The sequence below is a fragment of the Vicugna pacos genome, chromosome 31, assembly GCF_048564905.1.
Source record: "Vicugna pacos chromosome 31, VicPac4, whole genome shotgun sequence".
Taxonomy (NCBI): Eukaryota; Metazoa; Chordata; class Mammalia; order Artiodactyla; family Camelidae; genus Vicugna; species Vicugna pacos.
In genome coordinates this window covers 19,874,993-19,902,207 of record NC_133017.1, presented here as the reverse complement: position 1 = coordinate 19,902,207, position 27,215 = coordinate 19,874,993, and the positions used below count along the sequence as shown (strand labels likewise).

The 27,215-nt window shown below is 36.5% G+C and overlaps 1 protein-coding gene and 1 pseudogene across 23 annotated transcripts in view; one reads left to right on the top strand and one right to left on the bottom strand.

Annotated features, from left to right (window-relative positions):
* Positions 1 to 2,677, bottom strand: part of LOC116286100 (ribosomal protein uL24-like pseudogene) — a 44,380-nt pseudogene extending 41,703 nt beyond the window's left edge.
* Positions 1 to 27,215, top strand: part of ADAM28 (ADAM metallopeptidase domain 28) — a 308,912-nt gene that overhangs the window by 208,523 nt on the left and 73,174 nt on the right. The gene's annotated exons all lie outside the window — the stretch shown is intronic.

Here is a 27,215-nt window from a genome sequence, read left to right as displayed (position 1 = left end):
CACAATTTGTGGTCTTTTGTGACTCTTTCACTTAGTATAATGTTTTCAAGGTTTATCTGTGTTTTAGCAAGTAATGATACTTAACTTATTTTTATTGCTGAATAATATTCCATTGTATGGATATACCACAGTTTGTTTATCCATTCATCAGTTGATAAACATTAGGTTGTTTCTATCACTTAGCTATTATGAATAATGCTGCTATAATCATTTATATGCAAGTTTTCATTTATCTTTCATTCCATTTTATCTCTCTTGCATGTATAACAGAATAGAATTGCTGGTCATATGGGAACTCTATTATAACATTTTCAAGAATTGCTAGACTGTTTTCCAAAGCCGTTGCACCGTATTATATTCACATCAACAATGGATGAAGGTTCCAGTTTCATCACATCCTTGTCAATTCATCATTATGTATCATTTTTATTATAGCCATCTTAGCATGTAGTGGTATCTCATTTGTTGTGTAATTTCCTGATGTTTAGTGATGGTGAACATCTTTTCATGTGGTTTTTGTCCATTTGTATATCTTCTTTGGAGAAATAACTTAAGATCTTTTGACTATCTTTTAATTGGGTTATTTGTTGTTTTATTATTGAGCTGTAAAAAATGTTGGAAGTATTTTAGATTTCATAAGTGCAGCTGAGCTGAGAGACAGAGCACAGCTGCCAGGTGTCAGAGTAGCCATTTAAAGCAGCAAGGCAGAAATGAAAGAGTTAAGCCTTTAATCACTTACTGAGATGGTATAAACAAGAGGCTGACATCAAAAAGTACAGCTTCCCATGTTTCATTTTTCCCCATGGAACAACACACCTCTTGAGAGTCCTGTGGATCAGCCAGGATATGGGGCTTGTCTCACTGTTGAGAAAGCCCCCAGAAAAAGTCTCTGGTTGTTTTATGGACCATGGGTTTGGGAGGAGGAAGAGGGGTAAAGGCAAGGAGTGTGAAAGTACTGGGTACTGAGTTGGAGTTGGGTGCAGTGTCCTCAAGGTGTTCCCTTCCTCTCCTACATAAGGAGGTCTTAGCCGAGGTGTCTGGGAGGATCTGCACAGGGCTAGGAATGGGGCTAGGAATTAATATGTGCACAGAGCGTGATCATGACCAGCCAGAGAGGCTTGAGTCCTTGACTACATCACTCCCTTCAGAAACTGCAGTGCACGGCTCTTCACCAAGTCCGATATGAGGAGGGAAACTTTCCCACCTGACGTCTGCCTGGTAAAGCCTTTGTAGTTGCCAATGCCCAGACGTGAAAAGTCACACAGAGGTTTTTAATCAAGAGTTGAACTCCTTATTAGATACAAATCCTAGTACTAAATACTAGTGCAAGTACACTAATTACAATGTGATTTGGTAGACTTTACTCCTCTGATCTACATTATGTTTCCACCTCCTTGATAGTGTGGGAAGTTTTTATTAATCTATCTTTAAGCTCACTTATTTTTTTTCCTCAGCCACTTCCAGCCTACTGATGAGCCCATCAAAGGCATTCCACATTTCTGTGTTTTTGATTTCTAACACTCCCTCTTGATTCTTCCTTAGAGTTTCCATCTCTCTGCTTATATTACTCATTTGTTTTTACATCGTGTCCACTTTTTCCATTAATGCCCTTAGCATATTAATCATAGTTATTTTAAATTCCCCATATGATAATTCCAACATCTCTGCCATATGTGAGTCTAGTTCTGATACTCGCTTTGATCCTTCAGACTGCCTTTTCTTGCTCTGTAGCATGCCTTGTTATTTTTGTTGAAAGCCTGACATCATGTATTGGAGAACAGGAAGCGAGCTAAATAAGCATTTAGTGTGAAGTTTGTGTTAATCTGGGTAGGAGTGGGTTGGGTTTAATGTTTACTATAGCTGTAGATGCCAGAGTCTTCCGATGAATCTGGTGTCCTTGTTTTTGTTTCCCCTGTTGACTTTGTTCTTTCCAAAATATTACTCCTAAGAAGGAGTCTGTGTCTTGCAAAACCAGCAGCTGCAATCCACTGTTATTATACCGGAGGCCTGTTGGTGTGGTGGTAATTTGGGGTGGGGGAGAAGAACCATTTTGTAATTGTATGATTGAATCTCTTTCTTTGAGTAGGTCTGTGTCCCTGAGCTGTGACCTTCACAAATTTTTTTTTTCAGGAAGCATTTCCAATTTTTATTTTTAGGATTGTTAATCAAAATTGCAAAAACACAGTAACGAAATGAAACTTTGGAGAGACATCTTGAAAAATTCCAGAGGAATACACACTAGCTGAAAATCTACAATTAAACTGTGATTACACATCAGATTATATTTAATCCTACATTTTCTCAATAATTTCTTTTTTATGTCATAACCTTTCTCTTTTCCAACTTGTCAAGACTTAGCTTTACATTCAAGAATTTTTTTCCCCGATTTTAGCCTAGTGATAAACACCTTGCTCGGATGAATACTCATGTGGATCATCATGCTGTTAGCTGTCTCATACTGCACCCTCTTGATGTAGATGGTACATCACTTGCACCGTATTGCTAATTTGTCAACCTAGGTAGTGTCCCCAGACCACCTGGATCTCATCATTCTTGCAAATGGGCATGGAGCAGACATTGTACTCCTGTTGAGCCGGGCAGACATGGGCAAAGGGGCATGGAAGTGGCATCTGTAGGTTTTGCTGCAGTCGTAGGTCACAAAGGGATTGAACTTCATGATGACCATCTACCTGGCACCAGGTGGGCTCAAGTGGGCACCGTCACGTGTGTTTCTTAGAACGCCTCGCCTCTGCAGGTGAATCATGACAGCTAGAGGGTGAGGAAGAGAGAGACGTGGCCTTATCGCGGGTGTGACAAGGCTCTGGGGAAGTTTTATTTTTCCTGAAGAGTAGGCCTTCTTTATGAAGAAGGCTTTAGGCACATTTCACAACTGTTACTCCTCCCCTTTCCTTGCCGGCACCAGGAGGGGCTCTTTCTCAGCATTTCACCAGGAGAAGCTGGAGGGGTCCTGGAGGTAAAGCCCAGGAAAGTTTGGAGCTCCCTTAAGACTGTGGCCACCAGGATTTCCTCTCCCACAGGTTAGTCTGCTTCAGTCTCCAGCAGTTGATCAAAATCACCATTTAAATTTTCCTACCAGTGTATGGTTCCAGTGCTTTCTGCTCGTCAGGTAAGCAGATCTGAGCTGTGACTCTTTGGAGGCATCTGTCTGTCCAGATTTTGGCGTGGCAGTTTTCCATACACCCTCAGTCCTCTGGTAGTTCTCAGAGGAGTTGTAATTTTTAGTTGGTTCAGTTCTTTTCTGGTTATAAAAATGAGAGTGATGACTTCCAAGCTCTTTACATGTCAGAGATGCTGGAAGACACATCTTAGAGCATGTACTTTTAGCATATTTATTCTTTATTCTCTAATTTTCAAAGTGGATGCATCATCCTCTTTTAACAAAATTCCCTTAGTTCAGTTTTTTTTTTTTTTTTTTGGTTGGAAATGACTGACTGTGATATTTCATGTCACCACAGGCAACATGTGATGCAGTTAAGAACTTGACTCTGAAGTCAAAAGATGAGAGTTTGAATTCTGGCTCAGCTTCTTTTCCAAGTATGTTGCTTTGAGAAAAATATTTCACCTTGCTGTTCCTTAGTTTTTTCATCTGTAAAATGAGGTCAATATGGTAACTTTCTCTCAAAGGGAAGATTAATTATGTTAACACATACGAACATCTTAGAACCATGCCTGGCACAAATTAAGTACTTAATAAATAATGGCTATTAATCAATTTCTCAGAAGTTTATCTGTTTCTCTATTGGTGCGAGAGTATGGGGGTGTTTTTTAAGACAGTGTTTTCACTGTCCCGTAGAATTTAGAGACCAGGCTCAAATTGGCCTCAGAACTGATAGAAATCAGCAAGCAACTTCAAGGCGTGAGGCTAGGCTATAGCAAAGGGTTTTCTAATTAAGAGACATGGCTTTGATTCTAACAACTTAAGGCAAAAGTCCAACAGCTTTGTTTTATTTTGTTGAAATCATTGTGTTTTTGAAGAATTATCTTCGTGGATAGTTTATGGATTCTGGAAAACTCCCTACAAAAACAAGACTCTTTGATCCACAAGTGTTTGTTTTTCATCTAAAAAAAAAAACTAACAACAAATAAACCCAATACAAAATTTTTAAATAAAAAAAATTTGAGGAGCTTGGAAACCCTGTCCTTCTCCCTAGAAAGCATCTCTTGCTGTTATGATATACACAGTTGCATTGCCGTGGCTGAGGATGTGACCCAGGTTCTTCAGCAGAGATGGAGATGTTCATGTAAAGGGGAGTGTTCCTGTAGGAGGGTGTTCTCTTCTGAGCGGATTGTTTGGTTCCATAGTGACTTTTTTGTCCATGCCAAGACTGGGTAATAATATTGAGGCGAAAAAGTGTCTTAAAAAATATCCAACCTTTATTTTGCTCTCTTCACCAGTTTCATCCCATCTTCAAGTCTAGCAGCTCCAGTATCATCAATAACAAGCATTAATAAGTGCCCATAAGTTGCATGCAGATGTATGAAAAACGACGAGAAATATTACACATGGGTCTTGCTCCCCAAGGTTTCAAAATCTAGTGTTTTATGCTGCTTTTTGCAACTTTAACTTAGTTCTGCTTTCCTTGACTCTTACTCTGCATTTTCTCCTTAATTTTTCCACTAAAATATGGACCCTTGGAGAGAAGTGTGAAAAACTCATTTAACCCCGCTCATTTTATATTTTGTAATGAACAATGCTACAATGCTACATGTCCAACATTTCAGCTCATCTTCCATCTGGGGAATTCACTTTTTTCCCACTAATTTTCAGAGTTAATGTAGGTTATTCACTCCGTGGATGTCATGGAGTTTTTGTCTATGGAATGTAGTCAAAAATGATGCAAGCTATTTTGAGGTCTGGCTCCCAAATCACCCTCCAAGATCTCTCTTGCTTTCTCTCTCTTTGTGGAGCAAAATTTGAAGAACTCCAAAGTGGAAAAAAAGCCACAGTGTAGAAGGGGACTGAATTACTTCTTGACAGAAGGGCCATTTAAGACTCACCTGATAAAGAAAATCTTCATTAAATTTTTTGATCAGAGGATATATTTTATTGTGTAGTAATAATTATTGGTTTATTAATACATAATGGATGAGTTTTTTGCAGTTGTTTGTTATAGCAGCAATCCTTAACGAATACCCATGTAAAGAATTGAATCTCAAAGAGTTGAAGTAGTTTATTCTAGATGACATATGATTTTTGTGCTGGGATTGGAACTAAAAGTTTCTGACTTCTAATTTGATTTAATTTTCACTTCATTTCTTTCACTGTCCATTCTCAGCTAGTTATAAAAAAATATCAAAACATGAGAAATTAACACTGAGCTGTTTCATGTATGGTGATTCCACTCAATTACTGCCTCTCTGCACTTGAAAAATACAACTGCTGAATTTCAAGACACTCATTCTTTGGGTACTTGCCATTGCTTCTCCTAACATAATTTCTGAAATTGTGAATTTCAAGAAGTCTAGCTAAAAGTTGGGGAGATATATATAAATATTAGACAGTTATTCAAAGTTAAATCACGAGTTACCACTAACTCTGTTTATGAAAGTCCATTTTCTTTTCCCAGAGATCAAATTTCCCTTTGAATTGAAATGGTAGTCACTTGAGCTTGTTAATATTTAATTCCACTTAATACTCCATCTATGCCAATGGGATGAGTTGGACAGTTAAATGTATCTGACTAAAAGAAATAATTCAGGGCCAAAGTAAATTGTCAAAATGCCTTGCAACAGAGCAAATGCAAATCTCAGTGGGTTTCTCACCACCAGCTGAAAAAATAACAAAAATATTCATGTCTCACAGAAGCATTTTTAAAAGGTCAAAGACAGACAGGGCAAGGTTTGTTACTTGTTTCTTCTATGCTGCAAATCTGAGATCAGTTGCAGTAAAAGTTGAAGGTTACTTGAAGAAGTCTGGCCTGTTTCACACTAGGTACATAAAGTGTTCCCAATGCAAAACTCTTTAGTTCAGTGGCTCTCGAAGTGAATGATTATGGCTAAATCACAGAACATGACATCTGAAGACCATGCTGTCACCTCAGATGCTCCAGTGAGTATATAAAAAATGCCAGCGATGGAAGAGTATTTTCTCCCTCATTTTTTTTTGTGGGGGGCATACTGAAACATTTGCATAAAGTGACTCAATCAAAAGCAAGCTGCATGTCTGTTGTTATGAAATCTTATATTCTTCCACAGTGAAAAAAAAGAAAAGAAAAAAATAGAAGAAGGGGGCATTTTTTACCTTACAAACGCAAGAAGTTAACTTTTTGTTTTTTCTGTGAGCTTTTCCTTAGGAAGTTGTTGGGAACCTGGCAGCTGTTACGAACTATATTTCAGTTTTGATTGTTGGATTTTGCATGTTGCCTTTTTGGAAACTTTCCATGTCCTGATTTTTTATTTTTTTTAACATTTGTAAAATAATTCCATGAAATGACTTTTCAAAAATCTTTCCAGCGTTCTCTGCCAAAAATCTCTGAGTAACTTTTCCTACAGTGTATTCCTATAGGTCTTTCTTCAGATCTGATGAGTTGCTCAGATGCCCTAGGGCAGGGCTATATGGCCAAGTGAGCACTGAATGGCTTTTGAGATATATTCATTCATATTATTTTGACATTTATATAGAAAAAATAAATACACTAGACACCATACTGTTTCTACACAGTAATTGTCTAACAAAAACATCTCTAGGTAGTATAAGGATAATTCCTACAGAAACTTCATCAGAGGGGATATTCTATGTGAACTTTAGAGAAGGAATTTTGGAACAGAGTAAAATGTAGAGAGTATTATATACATACTATCTGCATGGTGTTAATCTAAACTTTGGTATTACATGTAATAAAAATTGACCTGAACAAGATAACCTATATGTTTTATACTCTATTAGAAAGTAAAGAATTTCCTCATTCAATCCACAGAGGATAAAAGAGATTGTACTACATATCCCTTGTTAGTGCTGACAATCAGACTGACTTTGGGCCTTGACCTAAAGGTCAATGGCTTTGGCCTAACAACTAAGGAAGCAACCTCATTGGGACAACTGAAAACCCAAAGGAAAGCCACGCCTGTTCTTCAAGGGGAAAACAGATGAGAAATGACATGATGCACTTTCTCCCATAACCATTGTCTTTTTTTCCCCTTGAGTAATTTTTCAGATATAGGCGGTCCCCAACTTGTAAGTTCACAAAGTTCATTTATCAGGAGAACTATTAGAACTTAGAACATAACATCCCATAAAATCAATGTTATGTTGGTGGTTACTGAGGTTGATGATTTTTTTTTCTGCCTTAATCCCTTCCTTTTCCTGCTGTTGACAGTACCCCCTTTTCCACCTCCCACTCTGTGGTTCTCATAGAACTTCCATACCCTTGACAGCAGTTTCATCAAAGTTCAGTGATAGTCGAAGGGGTGGACACAATTTAAGTTGGGAACAATCAAAAGTAATTCTCCCCACCCCCTCGTCATAGTGACTTGTCCAAGTGGTGGGCATGTGGCTCCAGCTGAGCCTGGCTAATTGGATTCCTTTCCAGGATATTTTTAACTGGAGCTGTAGAGAAAGAACTGTTTCCTCTGGTCTGAAGCTGTGAGGTTGTGAACCCATTGCTGTTAGACTCAAAATCACCCACTGTGTGAAGATACTGGCTTATGATAAGAGTGAAACTAATAGGCCAAACCAGAGATGAAAGAGGGCGAGAGAGAGCTGACAGCACTGGACCCCTGGTCTTCATTGCCTGAGGACCAGAACTGCCTTACTTTCTGTTTTCTGAAGTTGGTTTTTTAACTCTTTGTTTGAGTATATAAGCCCCCAGTACTCTTCAAACAAAACAGATAAAACAAAACCTCTCTCTTATCTACATTTTTTTCTTAGGATTTTTTTTTCTTTTCTTTTTAAATTGGGTTTCTGTCTCTTTTAATCCAATGTCCTACCTAAAATGGTTGGTTTCTCAGGCTAGAATTTAGACATGCGTTTTGTCTATAATGCAGGAAACTATAGCCACCGCTATGAGCCTGGAAACCCTCTTCTTCCTTTTTCCTCTGATCTGCTTTCAGCGAGGGTTCAATGAGATCAGATAACCTAGAAAGAGAAGATTCAGGTCCAGCATTTTAAATTAAGTAGCTCCTTTCCTTTCTGTAACCATGATGCTGACAGTATAGTGAGAAGGGAGCATACCGATTCTGAGAATTAATCCAATTTTCTGGGACTCTCAGCCCAGGTGAAGAGCCCAGACAGACCTTCAGTGTAGTGCTGACTGTTCAAAACGGCATTTATGAAGGGGGCTTGTATCACACTGGCACTGAGACAGCCGGGGCTTTAATCATCTAAGAAGGGCTTTCAGGGCAAAGTCACCCACTCATTTGTACTTTGTTTTGTTTTCTGAAACAACTGAATCATCTCAACAATGGAAAAAAAAACTTAAAAAAAACAGTGCTGCTCAAAATAGCAATTGCATTATTGCGATGATGGTGATTGTAATCAACACTTATTAGACTAATTCATCTCAGATGAGAATATTCATTATTTCTGGAGAGGCAACAGTCCTTCCAGGCTCTGATAATACTTTGTCACACTCTGAAGCAATCAATTTTATGCACTTTTAAATTTTCGATGTTTACTCTTATGTGTGTCCTCTACCATTTCAGTGACCACCTGAAAACACACACACACACACACACACACACACACACACACATTAATGTGTGTACATTCCCCTTTTCAGAGTCATAGTATCCCCTGCTTCTTGGGCAAGCTGAAGCCAAATACACCTAACAGCAGTGTGTTCAGTGAAAGGCAGGGCATGGTTAGAAAGAAGAGTGCACTGTCACATTCACTTTGTCCTCCCATGTTGTTTCCAATTCTCTGTCCCTGGGGAAGGTTATCTTAGTTTCTTTGATGAGTGCATTCATTTATTTAATAAGTACTATTGAATACGTGTTGTATGTGAGGCACATGCTACACTCTAAAAATTCAAAGATTAGTAGAACAGAGTCTGTGATAAGTTCTCAGTCCAGTGGAAAGGCTGTCACACAGTCAGATAATTTTAATAGTTGTAATAGGCGATGGCAGTATATAGAAGAGTGGTGCTTAAGAAACCAGAAGAGGTCATAGTTAGCTGCATCATAAAGGATGAGTAGAAGTTAACTCAGAAAAAGGTGTGACTATGGAAAGACGGAGGGTGGGAGGTTGGTAACTGAAATGAGGACTGAGAGGTGTATATTTTAGGAATAGGATACACCATTGGGAAAGCAACATGGTGTGTGAAGCAATTTGGTGAAAGTGTAAAATAGTTGATGACTCAAGCTGAGAATTGAGATAAATAGGGACCAGAAGATGGGAGCTTTACCTTATCATTCTATGGTGTTGAGTTTTTTGTTATGATAAAGAGCCAGCAGGGGAATCTAAATAGGTCAGGAGCATAGTTTACTATTTGGATGAATTGCTATAGCAACAGTGTCGAGAATGGCTCCGAGTAGAATAATGTTATTACTTGATGTGCACATATGATGGAAGCTTAGCTTTGATTCAGTAAAATTCCTACAACCACCACAAAAATGGCCAAAATATGTAACTACAAAGTTTACAGAAAAAGAAATATGAATTACCTTTAAACTATTTATTAAAGAACAGTCTTGTTCATAAGAAGATAAAAGAAAATGAAAATCTCAGTTAAAACTTCATTTTTACCTATTAGTAAAAATCAATGCTATGTTTGGGAGAGTATGGAAAAATAGACACTCTTTCATTTCTTTTTTATGTATACATATATATGAGCTTTTAAACATGTACTTTTTAATATGTATATAGCAGATATACTTCAGATCATAATTCTACTTCTATAAATTAGCCTACAGTGTACTCACTTGTGTGTAGAAGTGATTATATATAAAGGTCTCATTGCAGTACATTGTTTGTAAAGCAAAAGACTTAAAATATCAACAGCAGACATTATGTGCAAGTAATGGAATACCATGACCTCATTAGGAAGAACAGTGAAAGCTCTTTATCTACAGAGTGGGAATGAGCGCCAAAAGTATATATTTTATAAGAAAAAAGATGATATACAAGATTATGTATCATGTGGTGACACACTGATGGGGAAAAAAAAACTCCACGTAAATATACATAGAATATTCTTGGAAGAGTACATGAGCAACTGATAATAAGGGTTCCATCTGATGAGGGACCAGGATAGGGGGGCCTCAGGGATGGGGGTGACTTATTTTTCATATATACCCTTTTGTATTTTCAAAATTCATGCTACATGAATATATTACCTAAACAAGAAAAGGAAGAGAAAGTGGGAGAAGATGGAGAGAGGGAGGGAGAGAGGGAGGAAAGACGGAAGGAATGAAAGAAGGAAGGAAATAAATTAGAGGGATTAATGTGTAAGCTGAAATTTCACCTCCTCTGAGGGAATTGAACCTATGCCTACAGAAAGTCAGGAGGTGAACCTTGGAATCCACGTGAAACAAAAATGTGTAATCGTGGCACTTGTTTCAAGTGCAAGAATTTCAGATAAACCAAGAGCTAGAAGAAGTGCACTCAGCAGTATTACAGCATCTTTGCTAACTCAATCTATACTTGGAATAGAAACATGAAATCTTTCATATAAATTTATAACCATGAATTTGTCTTCATTTTAATTTGGGGACGGATTTTTATTAGGTACAAGAATCCTTATGCCAAAAAGTTAAGATAGAAACACGTTTTGGGTGATAATATTCTGTGAAACATGGCAGAATCAAATGAAAACCATCGTGGTACACATTCTTAATCTAAGTTCCAAAGGTTCTCTGCTGATAAATCTCCTAGAAGAATGAACACATGGCCTAAAAATGATGAAATATACCAGAAAATAAATTACCATGAGTGAGAAATGATAGAATTAGGCCTTCAAAAGTGTCATATGACAGAACTATTTTTTACTATTAAGTAAAAAATGTTTAAAACTATTAAACACATTAAAAAGGACTCAGAAACCCAAAAAAAGATGATATAAAAATACTTGGCAACAGAATTAAAAGAAATCAAATAGAACCTCTAGGTATGAAAGTGACTCTTGGGGTTATGAGCAAGATCTTGGAATACGAAGTTCCAGCCCTTGTTCTCCCACAAAACCACTGATTTAACATTGATGTATGGACTAAAATGCCTTTATAAAATATCCAGAATCCAGTTAAGAGTTTCAGCGTCTCAGATGAGCAGAAATCGAGGAACAAACTCACTGAAATGGGTAAGAGCAGCAGTTTCACTTTACCCATGTTAGACCCTCCCCCAAGCTGTCGCACGTAAGCACTGAGATCGCCTTGGCTGAGATGTCTTCCTTGGGAGAAAGAATGAAGGACGCATTCAATATCTGTAGTCTTCTGAGGCATTTCCCAGGACACCTACTTCTGTCTCACTTCACCCAGAGTGAAGTGTTGAGTGTGAAGGTCTGGGGGCAGTTAAGAACAAAGAAAATGGGCAATTGACTCTCAGAAGCCAGCATGGACCTAAAGATGGGGGAAAAGTGTACAACCCTGAAGCTTTCTTAATATTGAAATGTTCTTACTGCTCAAAGCAATGTGCACATTCAATACTATCCCCACCAAAATTAAAATGATATTTTTTTTACAAAAATGGAATAACAATTCTAAAATTCATATAGAACCATGAAAGATCCAGAATTGCTAAAGCTATCTCAAACAAGAAAAACAAGGCTGTAAGTATCACACTTCTGATTTCAAAATATATTTCAAAGCTATAATGTAAACCAATAGTAATCAAAATAATGAGATACTGGCATAAAGACAGTAGACCAGTAGAACAGAAAAGAGTGCCCAGAAATACCATGCATCTATGGTCCACTGGTCTTTGACAAGGGTGCCAAAAGTACACAATGAAGAAAGGATAGTCTCTTCAGCCAATAATGTTGGGAAAAACTGGATATACACATGCAGAAGAATAAAATTGGATTTCTGTCTTCTGTCTACCATACATAAAAATCAACTCAAAATGGATTAAAGATTTAAATGTAAGACTTGAAACTGTAAAACTCCTAGAAGAAAGCATAGGGGAAAAGCTTGACATTGCTTTTCTTGTCAGTGATTTCTTGAACATGATACCAAAAACACAGGCAACAAAAGTAAAAATAGACAAATGGGACTAAATCAGCTTCTAAAAAGCTTCTGCATAGGAAAGGAACAGTCAACAGAATAAGAAATCAGTCTATAAAATGGGAGAAAATATTTGCAAACCGTATATCTGATAAGAGGATTAATATCCAAAATATATAAGGAACTCATACAACTCAATAGCAAAGCAAACAAAAGCCCCAAATAACCCAATTAGAAATGGACAAAGAATCTGAATTGACATTTTCCCAAAGAAGTCATACAAATGGCCAACAGGTATATGAAAAGGTGTTCAGCATCACTAATCAGCTGGAAAGTGCAAGTCAAAACCACAGTGAGATGTCACCTTACACATGTTAGGATGACTGTTATCCAAATAACAAAAGACAACAAGTATTGGCCAGGCTGTGAAGACACTGGAATCTTTGTTCTTTTTGTTCACTGCGACTGTACTTTGGTGCAGCTAGCTATGGAAAACAGTGTGGAGATTCCTCAAATAATTAAAAATAGAATGATGATCCAGCAATCCCACTTTCAAATATATAGTTAAGAGTTTTAAAATCAGGGTCTCTAAGAGATATCTGCACTCTCGTGTGCATTGCAGGATTATTCGTAATAGCTGAGATATGAAAATAGCCCAAGTGTCCATCAACAGATTAACTGAAAGAAAATGTGGTATATGTGTACAACGGAATATTATTCAGCCTTAAAAAAGAAGATAATGCTACTATCTGCAACAACATATATGAATCTGGAGGACATTATGCTAAGTGAAATAAGCCAGTCACAGAAGGCCAAGTACTGCATGATTCCACTTATATAAGGTATTTTAATAAGTCAGATCCTAGAAGCAGAGAACAGAATGGGGGTTGCTAGAGGCTGCAGGGAGAGAGAAATCAAGAGTAGCTGTTCAATGGTAATAAATTTCAGTTATGCAAATAAATAAGTTCTAGAAATTTCCCTGACAATATAGTGCTAATCATTAACGTTATTATATTGTGCATTTAAAAATTTGTTAAATAGGTAGAATTCCTGTAAAGTGTTCTTACCATCCACACAAAAACAACAAATGTACACAAGGACATTTTTGGAGGTGACAGACATGTCTGTTACCTTGATTGTGTTGTTGGTTTCATGGTGTATGCATGTGTCCAAACATATAAATAGTAAACATCAAATATGTGCATATTTTGTATAGCAATTATTTCTCACTATAGTGTTAAAAATAGTTCTTGGAATTAACAAAAAAGAGAGATGAAAACTATTAAAGAGGTAAGGAATAATAAAGGAACATATAAAGATGTTCACCACGTATTCACAAAACAATTTTTTCCCTATTAAATCCATTAAAGAAGCTTAAAACATTGATTTGGAAGGATGCCAAATATTTTTTTCCACCTGGAAGACATTTGTAGGGCCCAGCTAAATGTAGTTGTATATAAAATATGGGTAAATATTTAAAAGCTTTAACTGAAGTTAAATTATCAAATAATTTATATCATCCTTTCTTCTTAAGAATATACCTTCTTAATTATAAAAATTTGTCAAGTTATAACTTTTATATGATTAAAAGTTGTCAGATTATCAAAGATGACTGATTATTAGTGTGCATATTGGAATTTTATTTTGATGCACCAATGATATTTGGAAACATGATATGCAAACATATACACAGTTTGTAATTATATTATAATGTACTAAGTTTTTAAAATTATGTTTCTTTACATTTAAAAAAGTCAATAATCACACTATTAGAAACAAGATTTTCATGTAATTTTTTCCATGACAGTAATGTCAAATTAGACATCTGTCTGTGAATTACTGTAGTTTTATATATTTTAAATTAATTTTATTTGAATACGTATTAGATTGGGAAATGACATAAGAACTTTACATCACATTTAAACTTTTTAATAGGATGCATATGATAACTGTTGTAGAGAAATGTCAGTATTTTAATTAAAATGAATTGGTCTCATATAATGCATTTTACCGTCTTGTAAAGTGATATCTAGAGCTATACAGCAATAAAAAAGATTGGTATATTTAGAGCTACATGAAGACAGATTTACAAATAACATGAATTATTTAACATTGAAAAATATTTCTTCATCACCATGTGCAGCTGTTTCAAACCAAGCCAATTGCTGAGTCTCATGAACCATAAATTAGAATAAAATAAAAAATAAGAAGAGAAGCAAGAGAATGGATTCAAGATGCTACTTGGAAGTGCATTATGTTGTGGAAGAATCTTCTACATTCATTCTCTTGGAAAAGAAGGATTTGACAAATTATGTAGTCTTTTACTAATTTCTCTGTTGATCAGTTTATCTTCACTATGAAGCATTCTCTGTCTTTGACAATGACTGTCACACAACCCTCAAATATTTATGGCATTTCACAGTAATTGTTTTTCCCTTAGAATTCAAAAGAGAAGTTACTTGTCAGACCATGTATTTAGAGTTTTAGGTTGCAATGTACCAATAATGAGTACTGATTTACAAGTGACAATGGTTTTAAAATACTCGTGTGTGTGTGAGTGTGTGTGTTTTGATATACAGGATCTTTTAAAATATGGGATCCAAGGACCTCTCTTGCCCAATTGTTCAAGTAGTGCTGCCAACTGGAGTACTGGAAAGACAGAATAAAAAGAATGCAGTATTAAAGAAGTAGTGGGTGGAATTTTCTCAGAAATAAAAGAAGATATAAATGGCTCAGAAGCTCAGATTCAGGAAGCCTAAGGAATCTAGTGAAGAATAAATAAAATTGGATTTAGCTACACCACATCACAGGGAACCTCAAAACACCAAAAGAAAGAAAGACTCTTTAAATAACCAGAGATGAAAAGCAAATTTTCTACAAAGAACATGTTTACCATTAACATATTCTTGCTAAAGGAGCCTTGAAGAATATACTTCTGGAAGAAAAACAATAAAAATCAAAAGGAAGATAGGATATACAAGACAGAATGATAAATAAACAAATTGGTAAATATGAGGAAAAATATGAACTAACATTAATGGTGTAAAATGATGATGATGATGTGATGTAATAATGATGATAATAATAATAAAGACTTAATTATTGGAGGGCATATATTGGTACAACTAACATATTAGTCAACAATATGATGCAAAATTGAGTTTAGGATGCATGTGGGTCATCCAGGTGACTATGTTTAATAGACAGTTGTATAAATAAATGTCAAGTCCAGCAGCATCTTAGGTCAGATTCCCCAGGAGATTCTGGGATAAGCATTCATGTACAAGTGATTTACTGAAATGCTTCCAAGAGTAGTGGAAGCTGAATAGGGAAGGGGGAGAAGTCAAAGTCTCGGGTGAAGTCCCAGCCTTCTCCAATCCCAAAAGCAACTCTGGAGAATAAATCACACCACTAACTTGTCCTGCTCAAAACAAGGGAGATGGGCTCTTATACTGTTGCCTTAGTCATTAGCTGTGGTCTACCCCATGGGACAAACTTCCTGGTACTTAAGCTCTTCATATGTCCAGGCAAAGTGGCTCCAGTAGCCCCAGAATTGTCTTCTGAAGAGGGTTGCTGAAACAAACCTTCAGAAACAAAGCATGCAGAACCTGGGGGTGGGCACACAGAATAAGAAAATGGGATCTGAGAAGGATCTAGGCAGAAGACTGAAGCACCTGGAGAGAGAACCAGAGTTTGGAGTTCACCCACCTGTTTGCTGAAGTTAGAACAAGATGTAGATGGGGTATGAAGACAGACTGTTTAGAACATAGAAATGACCCCTGAGAATTACTGACATTTCGAAAGAAGAAAGGCCTGTGAAGAAGCCTGAAAATTGAAGAAAACGTCAAGAAACACCAGAAGAGAAAACCGCTGTAAAACCCTATGGTTTAATCATTCCTGGCTTTTGCTTATTTGCTTTATGATTATTCACACACTCATACTGCTGTTTTAGAAGAGCCAGCCACGCAGTACCAGTGGGGAGTAATTGTGAGAGTGTTATGCACACTCTCGCAAGTGCTTTTTCTCGGGAAGCCCAGCCCCAGGAGCACCCTTCAGCTTCCCCATCTAAAGCCAGATGTTCCCCTCAGCTGTCGTGGACTCAGTCCTGTTTGAACATGGGGAGCCTTCTGAGAGCTCAGTCTTAAGTGTGGAGTGTTTTTAATTAGGCAGTTTAAAGGCATCAATACGATGATAAAGCACAAACATTCTGAAGGGATGAAGGGAAACTGCCTGAAGGACTCGGAAAAGCCTTGGGTAGTACTTGTTTAAAACAGTGGGTGAATCAGACCGTGCTCAGATCTCCTGGCCTGAATCCCAAACAGGAAATAAAGCTGTAAGAATTTGGTGACTCAGAAGCTAATCTCACTACTTACCTGGCAGGAAGAGGGAGAGGGAGAGAGAGAGAGGAAAGGAGAGGAGGAGGGCATAGGGAGTCTGCGATGGGGAGGGGAACATTTCCCACTGCACAAGAAAAAGCCTTCTGGTGCTCTCAACAGTTCTTATTTTTTCCCTCCAAGTCTGTCATCCTCTTTTCTTTTTAAAGGACAAAGTTTGCATCAGGTCTGTTGTTATTGTTATTTAGTGTGTAAGAATTTGCTTTGGAGAATTGATAAAATCCTAAAAACCATTTTGAAAATCACCCACATTCTTATAAACCACACTTTTGGACATTTCACACGAGTACAAGTATTAATTCTTAGAATTACATTGTGCTTTATTTTTATGTTAATACATATTTTAAAAAATAGTAGTCTGTTATGGCTAAAAGTATTCCTTTGTACAATATCACAGTTTATTCAACCTCTTGACTATTGTTTGATATTTTTTCTAGCCTCCTGTTTTTAAACTGAGTACAATCAATACCACTGTGATACCGGATATGTAACTGGCATTCAGTGGCACAGCCTGAATCTACAAGCACCTGCGTTTTCTAGGCATAGCCCTTGACTGTATTTGGAGGAGATGCGTCACTGGGAGATAACATAACCGTGTAATTTGAAGCTATAAGAGAAAGAATTATATCCAGATACAATACTGCCAACTCAATTAATAATATGAAATTATTCCTTGATTTTACAAAAGTATTTAAAATCTAATTGTGCGAGCCTTATGGGATCACTGGAATTTGAAGCCAGGTGAAATCTTGGAATCCTAGGGGACTATCTCCAACGCCATTATAGCCACCACTCCTCTCCCTCCTCTTCATAGATCAGGGTAAGAAAAAAATGTAAAATATGCTCCCTGGCCTGAAAGAAAATACAGTCTAACTAGGAATACAGAACAACACAGGCAAAGTGAAAAGTATTCCTGCCACTCTCCCCACTGCACCAAAAGACATCCTTTTGATATTCTTAATCTCTTTACAACCACTGAATTTATATCCCGATTTTATCAGACTATCTCTGCCATGTCTACACTTTGAGGCAAAATTATTCCAAATGTCAGTGAATTTGGATTCTGTCTCTCTTACTAAAATCTCTGTATTCCCTTTATACTACCTGTTCATTCTATTTTTTCATTCTGATCTCCATATGCCAGAAGCTGTACTTTTTTTTTTTTCTTCTTTTACTTCTTGTAACTCATAGCTAGGTCATTTACTTCTGAAGTTCTGGATCTCATGGTCAGGCCAGGCATTCAAAATCTTTTTCATAAAAATCCTAGCATTCTTGATTCCTTTGATACTCCACATATTTACTTCTGATTCCTAGTCTGTTATGTGTTTGCAAAGACAGTCTCAAATCTGGGATATCATAGTCTCTATAAAATCATGATTTTCTACCTTCAATGTGGTATTGACAGTTGCCCAATAATTCTTTCATTCATGTTTTGTGAATTTCTTACGGCATTATCCACAGCTGTTATTCCAAAACTTTCCCATACTCCACTGAATAATCTTTGCAAACTATTTGACCTGATTTATTTCTCCCACTGATATTTGCTAACAGAACTCCACTTTTATTCAGGAAGCAAAACTCTCAACCCCAGGGTAAAATTTGTGATTATTTTAAGCTAATCTTGCTAATCTCATTTACTTTGCTCATTTATGGTCACCTATTGACCAGTATTGACCAGTGAGTTTAGGGGATATATACTAGTGGCTTCTGTAAAACATCATATATATAATATTCATATATAATATCTATCTGTCTATGTATGTATCTGTATTCAGGAGAAGATGTTTTTCTTTTCTATCTTCTTTCTCCCTTCTTTGGAGAGGTCATGTGAATTGTGATGCAACAGCCATCCTACCACTTTTAGCAGAAGATGGAGAAAGTTTTGAAAATGACAAACTTGTATCTAATATTTGTTGAGCTCCTGAACCCATCCTGCGATTTCCTGCTTCCAGGCTTCTTACATGTGAGATAGTTAATTGCCAGAAAATTACTCTTCGTTGGCAATTACAGAGAGCAAAATATCCAAATGGATCCACTTCTTAAGTCCCAACACGTATTACTGTCTTGATCTCAGCAGATGTCATTGCCTGTTACTTTACAAGACCCAAGTTATCCTGAAAGGGCACAGTTTGATCACCACCTATTCTACTCTCCCTTTCTTCTGTTTAATAGAATGAAGTGCCCTCTCTTGGCAAAATTAACTAATTTATCTGCTGGAGTCCATCAGCTTGTCCCTGCTCTAGGAGATTGCTCCATCAGTCCTGACATAGGATTGATACCTTTATTTTTTGTTGTTGTTTTTGTTATACTTGCCTCTTCCTCCCCTCATTGGTGAGGGAGGAATCCCTACTGTAAGGTTATGGGGATGGCCAAACACACAGCACCTGACACCGTACAGATCTGTTTGACAACAGTTTATTAATCACATATACTCCCGGCCCTGAGAAGGACACCACTTGTGACATATGGCCACGTGGAGGTTATACCTAGAAAAGTGTGAACAGCCAGAGGCTGTGGGAGGAAGGCTTTGTAGTAACAAGAGGGTGAAGGGAATCCTAGTTCCCATAAGAGGATGTGACTGGCTTGTTTGAATAATTCTGTGGGTTGGCAGGGAACTGAAGCCTGCTGCTTAGGGATAAGGAGGACTATGCCTGGTCCCCATGATAAGGAGGGTTGTTTGGCTGAAGGAGCTTATCCAAAAAACAAATGTGAACATATTGTTCACATAACAATAAACTTAGCACATAAACATAAACTTGAAACATAGTAGTGATATATTTTAAAACATGTTTTCTTTTAATTTTGTGAATATTTTTCTATTCATTTAAGCATATAGTGTGTTGCTCATGATTAAATTATCTTAACCCAAAGGCCAAACTTTAGATATTTGCTTATGATGATATAGACTTGTTATATTTTTTGCTGAATATTCTTATGGCTAGATATTTGCACATATAAATGATTTTGGGGGGAATAAATTCTAGGAAATAGAAATTTTGTCAGAGTTTACAAAAAGCATTAGCTACATGTTAATTATAATATAAAAAATTTATCCTAATTTATACTCTCAAAAGTACTAGAGTGCACATTTTCAAGTACTTTTAATAACACCAAGCTTCATGCTATTTTAATTTTCTTCAGTGTGATAAGCAAGAAATTGTTGCTCTTGTTTAAATCCTTGTATCTCCATTTGTTTATTGGCTATTTATAGTTCTTTCATAAACCAAGGATTGATATTATTTTCAACTTTTCCTATGTACATGTTTATATCATTTTCTGAGAATACTTATGGAATATTTTTTAGTCTAGAAATAATTTAAAAAATTTCCCTACTGTATGTTTAGTGACAAAAATATTGTTGGAGTGGGTACTTTTTCATTAAAAGTATCTGGTTTTTAGTTAGGAGCACTTTACATCTAAATATCAAGGTTTCCTTTACCTTAGGACCGTTTTCTTCCCTTTTCTTTGCTATTTCTTCTCTTTAATTCATTTTTTTAAAAAATTCCTACTATGACCACATTTGACCTCCCTATTCTGTTATCTGTTTCTGACCATTTCTCTCTTAATTTTTATGTCTTTATTGCCTTACTCTGATTTTTCTTAGTAACTTACTAAAATGTCCTCTAATTTTTGTTTTATTTTAAGCAGTTCACTACTTCCATTGTACTTTTTTTTTTTAGCAATCACATCTTTAACTTATTTTCTATAGTGAGTTTTTCTTTCTTTTTCTAATTTCATAGATGCAGTGGTCTGCTCAGATTTCTTTGAAAGTTTCATCATAGATATTCTGAAGTTTTTTTCTGTGTCTTTCAGTAGCTGTGTTCCATAAGATATCTTTACTTACCGATTTCTCCTCTATTTGTAGTGATGTTTCTGTTTATTAATCTAATAGATCACATTTTTTCTATTTTAGAAAGTTGAAATAGGTGCTTTGGGATATTGTTCAGGCCCCCATTTAAGTCACTGATACCCTACAGGAGGTGGAAAAATTTATTTATTAGAATTTAACTTTGCCAGATCATATATTTAAGACCTTTGGTGAAAACAGAGGGCTGTATCTCGTGGAGGCAGCTTTTGCTTCTGTGTTAAGGGTTTCCTTTATAAGGCTGTTATGGCAGCCTAAATATAACTTGGCCAGAAACCCCTTCTCTAGCTAACCTCATCAATGGCCAGTAGAATATTAGCTATATTTTATTTAGCTTATTCTTTACTTAGCAACTCCAAGGTGTGACTTTTTTTAGTGCTTCTTTTCTTTTTTTGAAATTGAAGTACAGTCGGTCACCATGTGTCAATTTCTGGTGTACAGCATAATGTCCCGGTCATGCATATACATACATATATTTGTTTTCATATTCTTTTTCATTAAAGGTCATTACATGACATTGAATATAGTTCCCTGTGCTGTACAGAAGAAATTTGCTTTTATCTATGTTTATAAATAGTTTTATAGTTAACGTTTGCAAACCTCAGACACCTAAATTTATCCTTTCCTACCCGCTTCTCCCCCAGTTAACCATAAGGTTGTTTACTATGTCTTTGTGTCTGTTTGTGTTCTGTAGATGAGTTCATTAGTGTCTTCTTTTTTCTTTCTTTTTTTTTGATTCTGCATATAAGTCATATTATATGGTATTTTTTTCCCTCTCTCTTGTCTTGCTTCACTTTGAATGACGATCTCCAGGTCCATCCATGTTGCTACAAATAGCATTATTTTACTCTTTTTTATTGCTCAGTAGTATTCCATTATATAAATATACCACAGCTTCTTTATCCAGTCTACTGTTGATGGACATTTAGGTTGCTTCCATGTTTTGGCTATTATATATAGTGCTGCTATGAACATTGGAGTTCATGGATCTTTTCAAATAAAGAGTTTTCTCTGGATGTACGTCCAGGAGTGGAATTGCTGGATCATATGGTAAATCTATGTTTAGTTTTTTGAGGAATCTCCATACTGTTTTCCATAATGGCTGCACCAAACTGCATGCCCACCAGCAGTGTAGGAGGGCTCCCTTTTCTCCACACCCTCTCCAGCATTTATCATTTGTGCACTTTTTAATGGTGGCCATTCTGACTGGTGTGAGGTAATAACCTCATTGTGGTTTTGATTTTTGAGCTTTTTTTTTTTTTATGTGCCTATTGACCATTTGTATGTCTTCATTGAAGAATTGCTCATTTAGGTCTTCTGCGCATTTTTGGATTCGGTTTTTTTGTTGTTGTTATTAAGTTGTATGAGCTGTTTATATATTCTGGAAGTTAAGCCCTTGTCAGTTGCATCATTTGCAAATATTTTCTACCATTCCATAGGTTGTCATTTTGACTATCTTATGGTTTCCTTTGCTGTGCAGAAGCTTATAAGTTTAATTAGGTCCCATTTGTCTATTTTTGCTTTTATTTCTGTTGCCTGGGTAGACTGCCCTAAGAGAACATTGCTAAGATTTATGTCAGAGAATGTTTTGCCTATATTTTCTTCTAGGAGGTTTATAGCTTAAAGACTTAAATATAAGACAAGAGACTATAAACCTCCCAGAAAAGGTGTGACTTTTAAAAGGGAGTCTCTATCTTCTCTGAAAGGTCAGTAGGAGAGAAAATAGGCTTTTGTCAATTCTCTCTAAGGCCTTCTTCACTTCTAGTGCCTTGTTTTTCATACTAGAAGATGTTATTAGTAGTAAGTCCTGTCTCACACACAGGTATATTTCAGATATTTTTCTTTAATACTATTTAAAGTGTTGGTGTGTGGCTGGAACTAGTCCTTTGTTTTCAGTGTCAATATATTTTTTCTCTCACTATTTTATTTCTTACAATTTTTTAAAAAGAAACTTGGTAGGAATGAGGAGAGAGAACTCTTCTTGTTGTACTCAATGTTTTAAATGAATAATTGTTACTCTTTGCCCATAATTTTTAAAATTAATAACCTATTATTAAGCCTTTAAATCTGCTTCCTGCCTCAAAATATACAACTAAAAATTGTGGCTATGTTAATCAGTCTTACCTAATAATGAAGTTCTTACTTCTTCTTATTCCTTCTATCAGTCAGGATAGGCTACCTGTTTGCAACAGTAACAAACAATCACACCATCTATGTCTTTAAACAAGTAAGCGTATTTCTCACTCATGCTGCACGCCCTTTGTGGGTTGGCCAGGGGCTCTGATGCACATTATGTCCTCATGCTTAGTCCCAAGCTAATAAAGCAGCCATTATCCAAACATTTGGTCACCATGGCAAACGAAACAAAAGGAAGCACGGGGAAGTTCTCATTGACTCTCAAAACTTTCAATAGAAAACAACACGCAGCACTTTCAATCACATTGCATTAACCAAAACAAATCAGGGAAACACAATCTTTAATGTACCACAAAGAAGAGAGGGCTGGAATATTTATGGACAGTTCTAATAACTACCACATTTCCTATCATTTTTAACCTTTAACGCTATTGCCAACCCAAACTTCTAAAGTTTCCTCTTTGTTTTCCATGACACAAAATCCCTAGCTCTCTGATTATTTATCATATTTTCCTCCAACTTCTTCTCTTTTCACAGTGACCTAAGTGTAGCTGATGCTTACATTTCTGTCCTTGTTCATTTCCCATGTTACCTCTTTTGTCTGTCCTTGAGTGACCCTATAGTAACATTTAAACACACATATATCAGCCCAGTCTTTCATCATTTATTTACTAGCCATTTATTGTCAGTCTTATATGTGCTATGGGCCATAAGATGATCAAGATAAAATCTCTCCCTTCAGGGAAGTCACAGATTAGTTAAAATGGCAAGAGTCAAACAGTTTTCAGTAAAAATGTGCTTCTTGTTTTAACAGATTTGTGGTATATGCAACATAAGGAATTCTAATTCTGATGAGTAGGATAACTAAGTACCTTGAAATCTGACCATATTCAAAGTTATTCTCATCAAGTTACATATAAACTATAAATAATAATGACTAAAGGTCTCACATTTTGAACAAAATCTTTTGCTTAATCACTTTCAGGTGAAATTTGCTTTTTGACTATTTACGTGAAAGAGCTCTGGAGGAGAACTGTCATGAAAAGGAAACTTCGAAGGCATGCCATTTTTTAATGTAACACTGCATGTGGATTTTTCCTGATTGTGAAAACACTGCTAATCAAGAAATTTGAAACTGCAGGTGCCAAGGTTTATTTTTTCTTTGCTTTCTTAAATCGATTAGAAAATGTAAGAATTAGCTCCGAGTACTTGGATGTCAAACTCTACCTCTTGACCTCTGTGTCAAGCAGAACACTACACAGAGTAGTGCCTCAGAAATATTTATGTCATAAACTGATATTGATGTATTCTCTATCTTAAGAAAATTTGGCTTTTTTAAAAAAAAATTCTACTTATTACCTAGAAGTAAAAAAAGCCATGTGGAATGTAAAGATGAATGAAAACAATAAAATAAGGGCTATTATAGAAGAACTAGATTGGAGACTTGGAGCTACCACTGACTGTGCACGAGCAAGTTACCTTTCCTTGCTGTGGCTTGGTTTTCTAAGTTTCAAATTCCAGGAATCAATGGTTCAAATTGGAGTGGGATGGTGATAAGGACACGTGTAAGGTAGTAACCACTTTTCTTTTTAGGTTTATGTGTATTTGAGCTGTTCAGACAGTCTAACACCCTTAAAACCCCTAACCTTCAATGCCAGATTCTGTAGATTTATGTTGTTCTGAGCATGGACATGATGTACAATTGTTATAGGTAGTTTGTGGAAGTCAATCTGTACCAGTCCTCGAAAAGTAGATCTCTGAGTTAAGTGTTCAAATTAATAAGGTAAAAACAAATATTTTCCCACAAAACCCAATAAATCACTGGCATCTCTCAAATTTAGTTTAATGGGGAGCTGGGAAAGAAGTAAGGAAGAAAGAAGTATGATTTGATTACTTTCCATTTCAGGACATGCAGAGTGTCTGAACTGTATATTGCAATTATGTTAGTCCCCCAACACCTTGGAGAAAGACTTTATACAACAGATGCATTTTAAGATCATTTAGATTATTAAGGAAGCCATATTAAAGCATCATCTGAAGTTTAAGGAGAAAAATAGGTATTTGCTAAAAACAGATGACCCTGGAGGGTGAATCTGCTGAGTTTAAGCCTATAAAGAAAGGGACAGTCAGCCTCAAACGAGTGTGAGTGAATGTTCACATCCTCACTCAGAGGTTAAAGGCACATGTTTAGTATTTGGAGAAAATGTGAGACCTTACATCAGCAGGTGAGACCCTAAATGACTCACAGGAAGAAAGGATCTTAATCGTGTATTACACGTCAGCCATTGCAAATGCTCTCGATGGAAACATCCACTATAGCAATTTTCTCAGTAGGTGATGAAGCCAGACCTAACTGTTGGTTAATCAAATGCTCTGTCATGATGTTTCTTTACTGCATTTAATTAACACAATAGCTGGGCTGTTGTCTTATGTAGCACAAGAGTTTAGTTTTTTAAATACGAGCTCAATTTTTTTCTTTGTCCTTTTTTTGTAATTTTTTGGGTCAAAATGGATAGAAGGTGAATGATTTACAATATAAATCTGAGTAGATTCGTTTGAGGAATAAAAGTATAATGGATTATTTAAACTATGTTGTTTTCATGACATTATTTGGAACCAGTACATTCAACTTCTCACCTCTACACTTAAAATAATTGAAAATACTTCTGTTTTAGTTCCCTTCTTGGCTCTGAAGAGTGATTTCTTTTCCTAGTTGAACTTACGAGCCTTTCCATGAGATATATTTGAGTTTGGGACCCTGGCTTCTCAGCTTATTGTTTCTAAGGAAATGGCTAGGAAAGGTCACATATCAGCTTTTTAGAGTAAAAATAATGAATGGGCATTCGAAATGAATCAGAATTCGTCTCACCCTCTGTCCCACCTAGGCCACGTGTTTGCCTTGTGCCTCATTTCCCACAACTGGAAGCTCCCAGCTGAATAATCACATCCAAACATGCTGAGCTAATTGAAGAAAGGTGCTATATAAACACAAGGTACTATTATTATGGTCATTTTCCCAGACCTTGAGCTTCCCCACCCACTTCCTCTACATTTACAATGAGATGGAAGGCATTGCCTCCTCCAAACGGATGCAGACTTTGAGAGCAATGCCTTTGGTGCCCTCTAGTGGTTTCCTCTGAATAGCAGTCACTTAGCCAGGGAGCCTCATGGCAGAAATTATTCCCTTGAACAGGCCAGCTGAAAGGGGGAAAGGTCTATGAGAAAAGCACGTAGGGCCTTTTAGGTTAATGTTTTAAACAAAATCATTTACGTGCATAAAAATGCCAGGCAGTCTTTACTATATTTGAAAAGAGATTTGAAAATCTCTTCTGAACGGAAACGTATAGGTACAATAAATATTTTCCTTGATAACCTGATTACTCCACGGGTTGTTGGGAAAAATCTTCCCCTGCACGAAGGCTGCGCCGTGGGTGCGGGAGGGTATGTGGAGGTACTGAGCAGGCAGCCAGTTCTTTATAAATGTTTCCTGAGTCTCTTGTCTCAAGTCAGCCTCTGTCTGGCTGGGTGAGGTCAGATAATTACTTGTCCTAGTTGACCTATAACTTCTTTATTCTTAAAAGAAAAGCACTTAGCCCAATGAGTGGTTTTTAAAGTTATCTGTTGTTTCAATCAGCTGAGCCTCTTTTATGAAAGACGGATACCGTGTAAGCCCAAAGTGTCAAACAAGTGGGAGTGGAACCATTCTTTTACAAAACTACCTCGTTGCCTTTCCTTTCTATCCTCCCAGAGTCCTTCATGCACCTTAGGGAATCCCGGAGCTCCAGGAAACACAGTCTTAAAATCATTGTACTAGTTAACCTTATTGTTTACTTAAGCTCCAACTTTTAAAATTGTTTCAAAATATTGTTTAATTTCCTTACAGATTCCTACACTTTTAATTTTTCTTTTACTCTGTAATAAAACTTTATTTTCACTTCGGTTATCAACGTGTGCGCAAAGGCAGGAAAGTAGCAGGGATGAACTTCCAAGGTTCTTCTCTGTCTTCGTGCTTTTGAGACTTGATGAATCTACGATTAATTCTATTTAATCAAACACACAATTGAGTGTCAGATACTCAGCTTGAGTTTGGATTTTGTCAGGATAAAGAAGCTGGTTGAGGTTTAATCCAATCGACAAAAGTTTTGAAAACTGTCAAGTCCTGTGTCATAATTAATTGGATAATAATAAAACATATTGAGGGTTGAAACTCACATAATAAATTAGTCTGAATTTTACTGCTGGTCAGAGGAAAGAAAGGCCAGTACCTTTTCAGGAGTTAGAAAAAGAACAAAGTGAGCTGAGCTGAGCCCAGAGGAAGCATGACGTTGGACAGACAGAAAGAATCAGAGGTTGATGAAGTCTGTATCAGTTCAGTGGCAGGACTGAATGCCCTGAACCCAGCTCCGGGAGGCTGTGTGGTGTGCAGTAGGACCAGCAGCTGGGATCATCAGCTCTGTTGCTAGACCCTGGCTTTACTCCTCAGTCAATGAAAGAACGTTTGTGAAGACACAAACAGTACCTGGTACTAAAAACCATTCATTTCTTCTTCTGTCTTACAGGTGGATATGAAGAAAAAAAATTAATCCATTCTGCTCCCATAGATACATTATTTTTACCATGTAGAGTTACAACATATGGTATAAGGACACAATTTACACGTTGAAATGTATTTAAGTTTTAACCTTTACTCTGAGCCAATAATTAGT